At 37.9% G+C, this 10965-nt stretch overlaps 1 non-coding gene across 1 annotated transcript; it reads left to right on the top strand.

Annotated features, from left to right (window-relative positions):
- Positions 1-10264: 10264 nt before the first annotated feature.
- LOC150055415 (U6 spliceosomal RNA) lies at positions 10265-10371 on the top strand. The gene has a single exon (XR_016537513.1). It is a non-coding gene; the product is annotated as a U6 spliceosomal RNA (small nuclear RNA).
- The last annotated feature ends 594 nt before the right edge of the window (positions 10372-10965 follow it).

Genomic DNA, 10965 nt, shown 5'->3' with positions numbered 1-10965 from the left:
GGTATGCAGTTAAGCCAACAAGGGGATAGAGGTGCCCTGTGGGCAGGTAATATTACCTTTTGACCCTCCTTCCCCCCCTCCCTTGCTCTTCTTAACTTTCTCTTCTCTACCTTTCTCTCTACTCTCTCCCCCCCACCTCTCTCTTGCTCTTTTTATCCTTGTTATCCAGCCCAGACCAGTCTTGAACTCACTGTGTAAACCAGGCTGTCCTTGAATCTATAATTTTGTATTTTGTACTGATTACACATGTGCAACACTTTTCTAGGAAAGTTTAATTTATTTGAACCCTGTCCTCATTAGCATAATGCAGAAAGTGGAATACAGGAAAGACAAGCATTGTATTCCTTATTATGGAGCTGAGTATTGAGGCCTTAGAGCAGACAAGATTATAAAACTTTTCTGGATTTTGGTAGTTGGGCCTACCAAGCCAAGGACTTATTCGTTATTCTCCACATGGTTTCAGCTAAATAGCAATGGTTAGAACATAGACATCAGTAGGATTGACTATTTAATATTCTTTTTGATGGGTCAGAAATGAACTTGAGGGAACAAATAAGGATATTTGTCTTTCAGAGTGGAAAGCATTGCTTGTGCTGGGTGATGTCTACTCCTAGCCTTCCTCTGTCTAATCTGCCTACTCATCACACTGTATCTATAATGGAAAAACAAGCAGCAACATGTTGGCTAATGGCAAGTCTATATCACTACACTGAACTTCTCCTCCTTCTCTTTCTCCTTTTCCTCCTCCTCCCCCTTCTTTTTTTGTTTTTGTTGTGGCCAGTCCTGGGGCTTGAACTCAGTGCCTGGGCACTGTTCCTGAACTTCTTTTGCTTAAGGCTATCATTCCACCAGTTGAGCCATAGCACCATTTCTGACTTTTTCTGTTTATGTGATACTGAAGATTCGAACCCACAGCTTCATGGATTCTAGGAAAGCACTCTACCACTAAGCCACATTCCCAGCCCCTTTTACTCATCTTCTTCATCCTCCTCTTCTTCTTCTTTTTCCTCCTCCTCCCCATCCTCTTTCTTCTTTTTAGTTGTGGGACTGGGTGCTATCTCTGAATTTTTTTTCTCAAGACCAGTACTCTATCACTTTGAACCACAGTACCACTTCCAGTTTTCTTGTAGTTAATTGGAAACTTTCCTGCTTGAGATCCGTGGGCAGGATCTCAAACTACTGAGTAGGTAGAATAACATGTGTGATCCCCAAAGCCTTTTTATCTAACTGAAGTGCAACCTTGAACATGCTTTTTTCACATATTTTTATTGTCATTAATAGAAGGGTTACATTATCGTCACTAGACAGAAGGTGCATTACTTCACAAACATTGATAACCTTTCTCATGTCTTGGTCCCCATTTCCCTCCCCAACCCCTCCCCCTCATCCTGTTTTCCCCCCTTCCCTATCTGATTTCAAATAACCAAATAAACATATATACAACGTATCAGATAACAAGGTAAAATACTGTAACAATATGAGATAACCAAAGGACAGCAAAAGAGATGAGAGATAACAGTACATTAAGAACAAAAATCACTCATTGTATGGCTTTTGTTTCTATATCCTGGAGGTCCTTTCATTTAGCATCATACTATATGTCCTTATGTATCTATGTTTTGCTCTATTGTGAATCTCTGCTAAGAGAGCCCAAGGTTTCTACTGATTATGACAAATAAGGGAAACCATTGAGTCTGGCTTACTTTACTTAATATGATTTTTTTCTAAGTCTTTCCTTTTCCTTACAAATGGGGCAATGTCGTTCTTTCTGACAGCAGCATAGAATTCCATTGTGTACAAATACCACATCTTCTTGATCCACTCATCAACTGAGGGACATCTGGGCTGGTTCCATATCTTTGCTATGGTAAATAGTGCTGCAATGAACATCGTTGTGCTAGTGGATTTAGTATGTCCTTGTTTCTGGATGGTTGGGTAAATGCCAAGTAGTGGAATTGCTGGGTCATAGGGGAGTTCTATGTTTTGTCTTTTGAGTAACTGCCACACTGCTTTCCATAGTGGTTGAAGAAGTTTGCACTCCCACCAATAGTGTAGTAGTGATCCCTCCTGGCCACATCCCCTCCAGCATCTGTTGTTATTAGATTTCTTGATCCTGGCCATTCTAACTGGAGCAAGGTGGAATCTTAGAGTTGCTTCAATTTGCTTTTTTTTTTTTTTATGGCCAGAGATGTTGAGCTTTTCTTCACATGTCAGAGAAGACTCTTTTTAAGTCTTTGGCCCATCTTTTAAAGGGATGTTTGCTTCTTTGGAGATTAGTTTTGGAGTGATTCAATTTTTTGAGCTGTTGATATATTTTAGATATGAGGCCTTTTTCTGTTGTACGGTTAGTGAAGATCTCCTACTCCGTAGGCTTTCTAGTTAATGTGCTAGCTATTTTCTTTGCCATACAGAAGCGCTGAAGTTTAATGCAGTCCCAATTATCCAGACTTTCTCTGATTTGTTGTCTTTCTAGGTCCTTATTAAGAAATTTTTAACCTGTGCCGAGGAGACCTAGTGTATCTCCTAATCCTTCTTGTAAAGTTTTCAGTGTATCTGCTTTTACCTCAAGGTTTTTGATCCATTTGGAGTTAATTCTGGTGCTGAGTGACAAAAAAGCATCTAAATTTAATTTTCTGCAAGTGCTTAACCAGTTCTGCACCACTTGTTGAAGAGGCTGTCTTTCTTCCAGTCTATTTTTTTGGCTCCCTTGTCAAAGATTAGGAGGCCGTAGGTCTGTGGGTTAATATCTGGGTCCTCAGTTCTATTCCATTGGTCTTCAGGCCTGTTCTTGTGCCAATACCAAGCTGTTTTGATAATTATAGCTCTGTAATAGAGTCTAAAGTTTGGTATTGAAATTCCTCCTGCGCTGTTCTATCTGCTAAGAATTGTTTTTTCTATACGGGGTCTTTTATTATTCCATATGAAATTTTGGATTGCCTCTTCTATTTCTTTAAAGAATGATATTAGAATATTGATTGGTATTGCATTGAATTTGTAGATGTGTTGGCCAATATTTTGTGGAGAAATTTTACATCAATATCCATCAAAGTAATGGGTCTAAAGTTCTCTTTCTTTGATGAATCTTTGTCTGGTTTTGGAATGAGAGTTATAATGACTTTGTAGAGGCAAAGAGCCTTTGTTTTCAATTTCATTAAAGAGCTTGAGGAGTATTAGTGTGATCTCTGCTTTTAATTGATCATGTTTTGATGACACAGTGAATGATCAGTTTTTTATTGAGCAATGTAGCTCATACCTATTACCTTAGCTACTTAGGATGATGAGATCTGAGGATTTCAGTTGAAAGCTAACTGGGTAGAAATGTCTATGAGACTCTTTATTTTCATATATTTTTATTGTAATTAATAGAAGGGTTACATTATATTCACCAGCTAGATGGTGCATTACTTCACATACATTGATACCCTTTCTAGTGTCTTGGTCCCCATTTCCCTCCACCCTCCCCAGCCCCTCATCTTATTTTCCTCCCTTCCCTATTTGACTCTTTTTTTTTTTAGTATCAAATTAACTTCCAGAAGTTGATGGCATGTTAGGTCTTTGTGTGTGTGTGTGTGTGTGTGTGTGTGTGTGTGTGTGTGTGTGTGTGTGTAATTTTTCTTTGTGTATTTTTCTCTTATAATTTCTCCCTTTCCTTTGTGCTAAGTACTTGGCCTTCACCTCAGGGTCTTATATTTTATTCTCTGCTTTTTCACACAAGGCTGGCCAATGTACCATTTGAGCCACAGCTCCACTTCTGACTTTTTTGGTATTTAATTGGTAATAAGAGTCTCATAGACTGTCCTGTCCTGGCTGACTTTGAATCATGATCCCCAATCTCAGCCTGCTGAGTAGCTAGGATTGCAGATGTAAGTCATGAACTAGAGTTCATGACTTAAAATGTATTTTAGTTTACACATATGATTATAAATACTATGGGTATCATCTAATAATTTGATACATGTATACAATGGGCAATGGGCAAATCAAGGTATTTGGAACTTATATCTCTTTAAGCATTTGTCACTTTATAAATCTGGAGCTTACAGACTACTGTGTTCCCATTCTTCATACAATACAATCATAAAACTTATTCCTATAGTCTAACTATATTTGGATATCTGCTATCCAGACTCACTCTGTTTCTCTGCCCACTTCCCACTTCCCACTTTTTACTGTTAGGAAATCAACTTTTCCAGTCTCTACATGCAGATGAGAATCTGCGGTTTTTGTCTTTCTCTGTCTGGATTATTTAACTTAATATAATTCCTTCAGTTCCATCAACTTTTTGGTATAAATGGCAAGATTTCATTCTTTCCTATGGCTGAATAATATCACAGTGTGTATACATACCACATTTTTAAATCTGTTCATCTTCTAACAGACACTTAAGTTGATTCAATAGCTTGGCTGTCATGACTATACTGTGATGAACAGGAGTGCATGAGCTTCTCTTTCATATGCTGATTTCATTTCTTTGGATAAAATAATACCTGACAAAGGTCTGTTGCACCAAATGGATGTTCGCTTTTACTTTTTGAGAAACCGCCATACTATTTTTTCTATAATAACTATATTCAGCTATATTCAGCTATATATAGGCAATGAGGCTGTGGGACAGGCAGGGTGATTTGCTGTCTTGTTCGTGGTCTGTCCTGGGTTTTTTGCAAACAACACAGGGCCTTTCCAGTTCTCTGCTAATCTCCAATTTCATCCAGAGGAAGTATAATTGCTTACTTTGTTGTGGCCCCTTTTGTGATGAGGTGAGTGACTTGCAACTCTTCCTATCATCTTGCATCCTATTTCTATAAAGTACATGTTAGCTGGGTGCCAGTGGTTCATGCCTGTAATCCTATCTACAGAGGAGGCTGAGTTCTGAGGACCATGATGGGAAGCCAACCAGGGAAGAAAAGTCTTTATGAGATTCTTTTCCCTAATTAACTATTTAAAACTCAGAAGTGGAGCTGTGGCTCAAAGTATTAGAGCACTAGCCTTGAGCAAAAAGAGCTCATGTACAGGGCCTAGGACCAGATTTCAAGCCTTACCACCCCCCACCTAAAAAAAAAGTACTTGTTATCTTCTTATGGAATTATAAGAATTTACTGTATGGTGTGGTGGTTTGTTCCTGTAATCCCAGATTCTCTGGATACAGAGATCATAAAGATTCTAATTGGAGGCCAGCCTGAGCAAAACTTTGTGAGACTACATATTAAAAGTTAAAAGCTAGGTGTGGTGGTACATGCCTTTATTCTAGTTATTTGGGAAGTCTAAAAAGCAGAGAATCATGATTGAGGCCAACCAGTCATAAATGTAAGGTCCTATTCAAGAAATAAAGAACGCAAAAAGGCTGAAGACACGACTCAGTAATATAGTGTCTGACTAATGAGTAAGGAAAAACAAGTAGACACAAGTGTCTCACATCTGTAATTTTAGCTACTCAGGATGCTGTGGTCTGAGGATCATGGCCCAAAGCCAGACTGGACAGGAAAGTCTTCAAGACTCTTATCTCCAATTAACTTCCAAAAAGCTGGAAATGGAGTTGTGGCTCAAATGGTAGAGCATTAGTCTTGAGATATAATGGTCAGGAACAGTGCCTAGGCTCTGAGTTCCAGTTCAGGACCAGCACAAAAAGGAGTTGGAGGCATGGCTTAAGAGGTAGAGCACCTCTTTAACAAGCATGAAGTCATGGATTTGATACCCAGTGACACTAAAGAATAAAAATTTAAGAAATGAAATCAAATAACTTCCACAGTGTTTCAGTGTGCAGTTTCACTGTTAGCTTATTGGTAGTTAATTAGAAATAAGAGTTTCACACTTTCCTGCACCGGGCTGGGTTTGAACTGCTATCCCCAAATCTCAGCCTCCTGAGTGGCTACAATTACAGTCATGAGCCATTGGCACCAAGTTTTGTTTTTTCACGATTTTTTAAAACTTTATTTTACAGGTAATATACAAACGGGTTACAGTTATACAAGGCAGGTAATGAGTATATTTCAAGTTTAATATACTTTTTATTGTAATTAATAAAAGGGTTACATTATAGTCACCAGATATAAGGTGCATTACTTCACAAACATTGATGAACTTTCTCATGTCTTGATCCCCCAACCCTTCCCCCTCATCCTGTTTTTCCCCCTTCCCTATCCAATTTCAAATAATGAAATAAACATATATACAACATATCAGATAATAAGGTAAAATACTGGAACAATATGAGATAACCAAGGGACAGCAAAAGAGATGAGCGATAACACAGTACATTAAGAACAAAAATCACTCTTTATATGGCTTTTGTTTCTATATTGTGGAGGTCCTTTCATTTAGCATCATACATAAGGCCATACAGTTGGCCTTATGTATCTAGGTTTTGCTCTATTGTAAATCTCTGCTAGGAGAGCCCAAGGTTTCTACTTGTTATGACAAATGAGGGAAACCACTGAGCCTATGTTCCTTTGAGTCTGGCTTACTTCATTTAATATGTTTTTTCTAAGTCTTTCCATTTCCTTACAAATGGGGCAATGTCATTCTTTCTGACAGCAGCATAGAATTCCATTGTGTATAAATACTACAACTTGTTGATCCACTAATCAACTGAGGGGCATCTGGGTTGGTTCCATATCTTTGCTATGGTAAATAGGCACCAGGTTCTTTTAACCTGTTTTTGATGCTTTGCAAATTGTATCATTTCTAAATTCTTATTTCTGATTAATGGTTTATAGAAATGTAATTGGTTTAGTTTTTTATTGTTATGCATGGACGGGTTGCAGTTACATTTGCCAGATAGTGGGTGCATTACATCTCACACATTGATATCCCTTCTCATGTCTTTATCCCCATTTCCTTCCCCCAACCCCCTCCCAATCATCTTGTTTTCCCCACTTTCATTTCCTATTCCAAATAAACAAATAAGCATATATACACTTTACCAGGTAACAAAGTCAGTTACAGTAACAATATGAGAGTAACCAAAGGGCAACAAAAGATAAGAGAAATTAAATAATACATTAAGAACAGCAATCACACAAGGTAAAGCCCTTGTTTCCATATCCTGGAGAACCTTCCATTTAGCCTCATCCTATATTATGCTTTTGCTTTTGGTATGTTGACTTCGTAAGCTTAGCTAAAGTTGATTTCTGGTAGCTGTATATGTATGTGTGTGTGTGTGTGTATCTATGTGTGTTTGCGTGTGCTCATGTGTGTATGTGTGTGTTTATAAGCATGCATGTATGTTACTAAATTTTGACTCATGGCCTTTGTGCTTAAGCATTTAAACCACATCCTTAACTCTTATTTTTCAGTTACTGGGCAAGGCCAACCTCAGACAAAGATCTTCATATCTAAGCCGCCTGTGAAGCTAAGATTGTCGAATTGGTTTATTTGTTGAAAAGGGAATATTTCTTTCTTTTCGTTTTTTTATTGTAATTAATAGAAGGGTTACAGTTATATTTGCCAGAGAGAAGGTGCATTACTTCACATACATTGATAGCCCTTCTCATGTTTTTGTCCACATTTCCCTTTCCCCACCCCTCCCCTTATCTTGTTTTCCCCCTTCTCTTTCCTATCAGATAATAAGGTAAGATATTGTAACAATATGAGAACAATAAAGGGACAACAAAAGAGATGAGAAATAATCTAGTATATTAAGTACAACAATCACACATTATAAAGCTCTTGTTTCCATATCCTGGAGGTCCTTTTTTTTAGCCTCATCCTATATGGCCTTTTGAATCTTGGCTTTAACTATTGTAATCGAAAAGGGAATATTTCTTACTTATTTCATGCCCTGGTTGGTCTTGAACTGTAATCCCAAGTGATTTCTAAGTAGTTAGGATTGTAGGACTGAATCACCTGTCCAGTCACGTGAGTTCTTAAACATTTTTAAATATTTCAACATGTCATTGGGATAATTTTGGTATTCTCTATTTTGCATAAATTAAAATTCTTTTCTTCTTTCTTAAATGCACTGATTAACATCTTCAATGTAACGAATGAAATTGACAAGATGACTTTGTTTTAGAATTTTTTATATTTCGATTTCCCACCCTCTTTCCCTCCTCCCTTCTTTCTTTCCTTACTTTCCCATCTTTCTTCCTTTCCCTTCTTTCTTTCCTTACTTTCCCATCTTTCTTCCTTTCCTTTCTTTCTTTCTTTCTTTCTTTCTTTCTTTCTTTCTTTCTTTCTTTCTTTCTTTCTTTCTTTCTTTCTTTCTTTCTTCTCTCTGTCTATATCCCTGTCTCTGTCTCTCTCTGTTTATTGATCTGTCTATTTATCTGTCTCTCCTCATTACTTTGTTTATTCTTGGAAATACCTGAGTAGTCTTTAGTCTAGATCTGACTTGAATTCACTACTAGGGGAATCTGCCTGTGAGCCATTTCTGAGTAGGCTTCCCCATGCCTTGTTCATAGGCATTTCTGACTTCTGGCTGTTGTGACAAGAATCCTCCCCTGACTATTACCATTCCTGGACTTACTTTAGCAGCATCTGGTCCTTAGATCACATGCATGTGATGAAGGCTCCAGCTTCTGCTTTAATTCCTGTGTTCCCATTTCTGTCTCACTTCAGGAAGGCTTCTAGGAGCCTCTGCAGATCCTTATCTGTCATTTTGCTCCAACACTTAGAAACTCAGCGATTTTGAGCCTCAGCTCATCTGCTTCTTTTTTCTCAGGGATTATTGTCTTGTAATGACTTGCCTAAAATCTAACCACTATTATTTCATATATGCTTTACATTTCTAGATACTTGTAAGGGGATTAAATTGCTTTTTTGTCCTTTGTGCCTACAGGCAAGAGTCTCAGGAGTATTTTTAGTTTAAAAAATTTTTCAGATATAATAGGACTTATTGAGTTGGTTTATTAAGACTCCTTTTGACCTGGAAACTTAGCCGAACTCCTGTATCAGCTAGATTATGAAAAATTTTATCTAAGTGGGGAGCTCAAGGTAGAGAACAGGACCTAGAGGTGTAGAGGTGTAGACCCCTTTCCATCTTAAATTAGCTTATTGTCTTGCATGTGTTTGACATTGTTTTTCAGAATATTTCTTTCCACAGAGGCTTGGCTGCCTTAAGCTTATGTAAAATGTGTAAAACATCTCAAAGGAAGGATGAATATCTTTACTGACATCTATGGTTTCCTGTAACTAGTGACTCCAGTTTCAGACACTTCTTGTCTGAGTCCTTTAGCCCATTTCATGATGAAATCCTTACCCTGGTATTGTTCAAGAGGCCTTATTTTTGCTTAGTTATAGCATCAGTAATGAAGCTGAAAATTCCCACATATCAAAGGAAGCCACATAGTGCTTCTTTTCAGCCAGTAAACATTCTCTACATTTTATTTTATTTTAATATATTTTATTTTATTTATTTGGTGTTGATACTGGGGCATAAATTCAGGGCTTCACACTCTCATTTGGCTTATTCAATCAAGGATGAAATTCTAGCACTTGAACCACACCTCTAACTTTGGCAATTTGGTAGTTACTTGGAGATTAAGAATCTCATGGAATGGACTGGGAGTGTGGCTTTGTGGTAAAGTGCTTGCCTAGCATGCATCAAGCCCTGAGTTGATTCATCAGTATCACATAAACAGAAAAAGCCAGAAGTGGCACTGTGGATCAAGTGGTAGAATGCTAGCCTTGAGCAAAAGGAGTTGGCACTGGCAGCTCACACCAGTGATCCTAGCTACTCAGAAAGTTGAGATCTGAGGATTGCAGTTCAAAAGCCAGCCCTGCCACAAAAAGCCTGTGAGACTCTTATCTTCACCAGAAGACTGGAAGTGGCACTGTGGCTCATGTGGTAGAGTGCTAGCCTTCAGCTGAATCACTTAGGTCAAATCCTCAGACCCAGAGTTCAAGCACCATGACAGAAAGAAAGAGAGAAAGAGAAAAAAGAGAAAGAGAGAAAGAAAGAAAGAAAGAAAGAAAGAAAGAAAGAAAGAAAGAAATCTCAGAGACAGTGCCCAGGCTATCTCTTCTGGACTTTTCTGACCTAACTGGCTTTGAATTGGCATCTTCAGATTTTGGCCTCCTGAGTAGCTAGGATTACAGGTGTGAGTGACTCATTTCATGTTTTACTCTCTGCTTAGCAAGGCTGAAAAATATTTATTTGCTGACCTTTCTCAAATGTATGTAACAATGAATCTTCCAATTTACAAAACTGTGAAGAAACAAATTTTGGAGTCACATTTCAAAATTGTAAAAGTTATGTCCACAGTGCATGTAGCCCAGTGATAGAGCATTTGCTCAGCATGCATGAGGTCAACAGTTAAAAAAAATAGTGTTTGCCTCGGCAGCACATATACTAAAATTGGAATGACACAGAGGAGATTAGCAAGGCCCCTGCCTAAGGATGACAGGCAAATTCGTGAAGCATTCCATATTTTTAAGACTTGGAAGAAATCATATTAAGTGAAATAAGTCAGACCCAAAGGACATAGGCTCAATGCTTTCCCTCATTTGCAATAACTAGTTCACACCTAGGACTCTACTAGCAGAGGATTACAATAGCTCAAAACCTAGGTACCTAAGGTCATATAGGATGAGACTGAATGAAAGGATCTCTCGGACATGGAAACAAGAGCTTTATCTTGTGTGATTGTTGTTCTTAATGAATATGTTAGTTCTCTTCTCTTTGGTTGCCCTTTGGTTAATCTCATATTGTTACAGTATCTGACTTTGTTTTCTGGTATATTGTCTATACATTTATGTGATTATTTGAAATAGGAAAGGGAAGAGGGAAGACAGATGATTGGGAGGGGGTTAAGGACAAAAATATGAGAAGGGATATTAATGTGTGAGAAGTAATATACCTACTATCTGGCGAATATAACTTTAACCGCTCTTTACATTATAATACAAAAATAACATCACCCCCCCCACCCCAAGTGCATAGCTAAAATAGAAAAGTCATTACATATGTGGTTAAAAGGCAAAAATAGAAGAACAAGATATGTTCTGACTGATGGTGTTGCAACCAAA

Source organism: Megascapheus bottae, chromosome 13 (genome assembly GCF_031878675.1).
Source record: "Megascapheus bottae isolate mThoBot1 chromosome 13, mThoBot2.hap1, whole genome shotgun sequence".
Taxonomy (NCBI): domain Eukaryota; kingdom Metazoa; phylum Chordata; class Mammalia; order Rodentia; family Geomyidae; genus Megascapheus; species Megascapheus bottae.
This window is presented reverse-complemented; position numbering and strand designations above follow the sequence as displayed.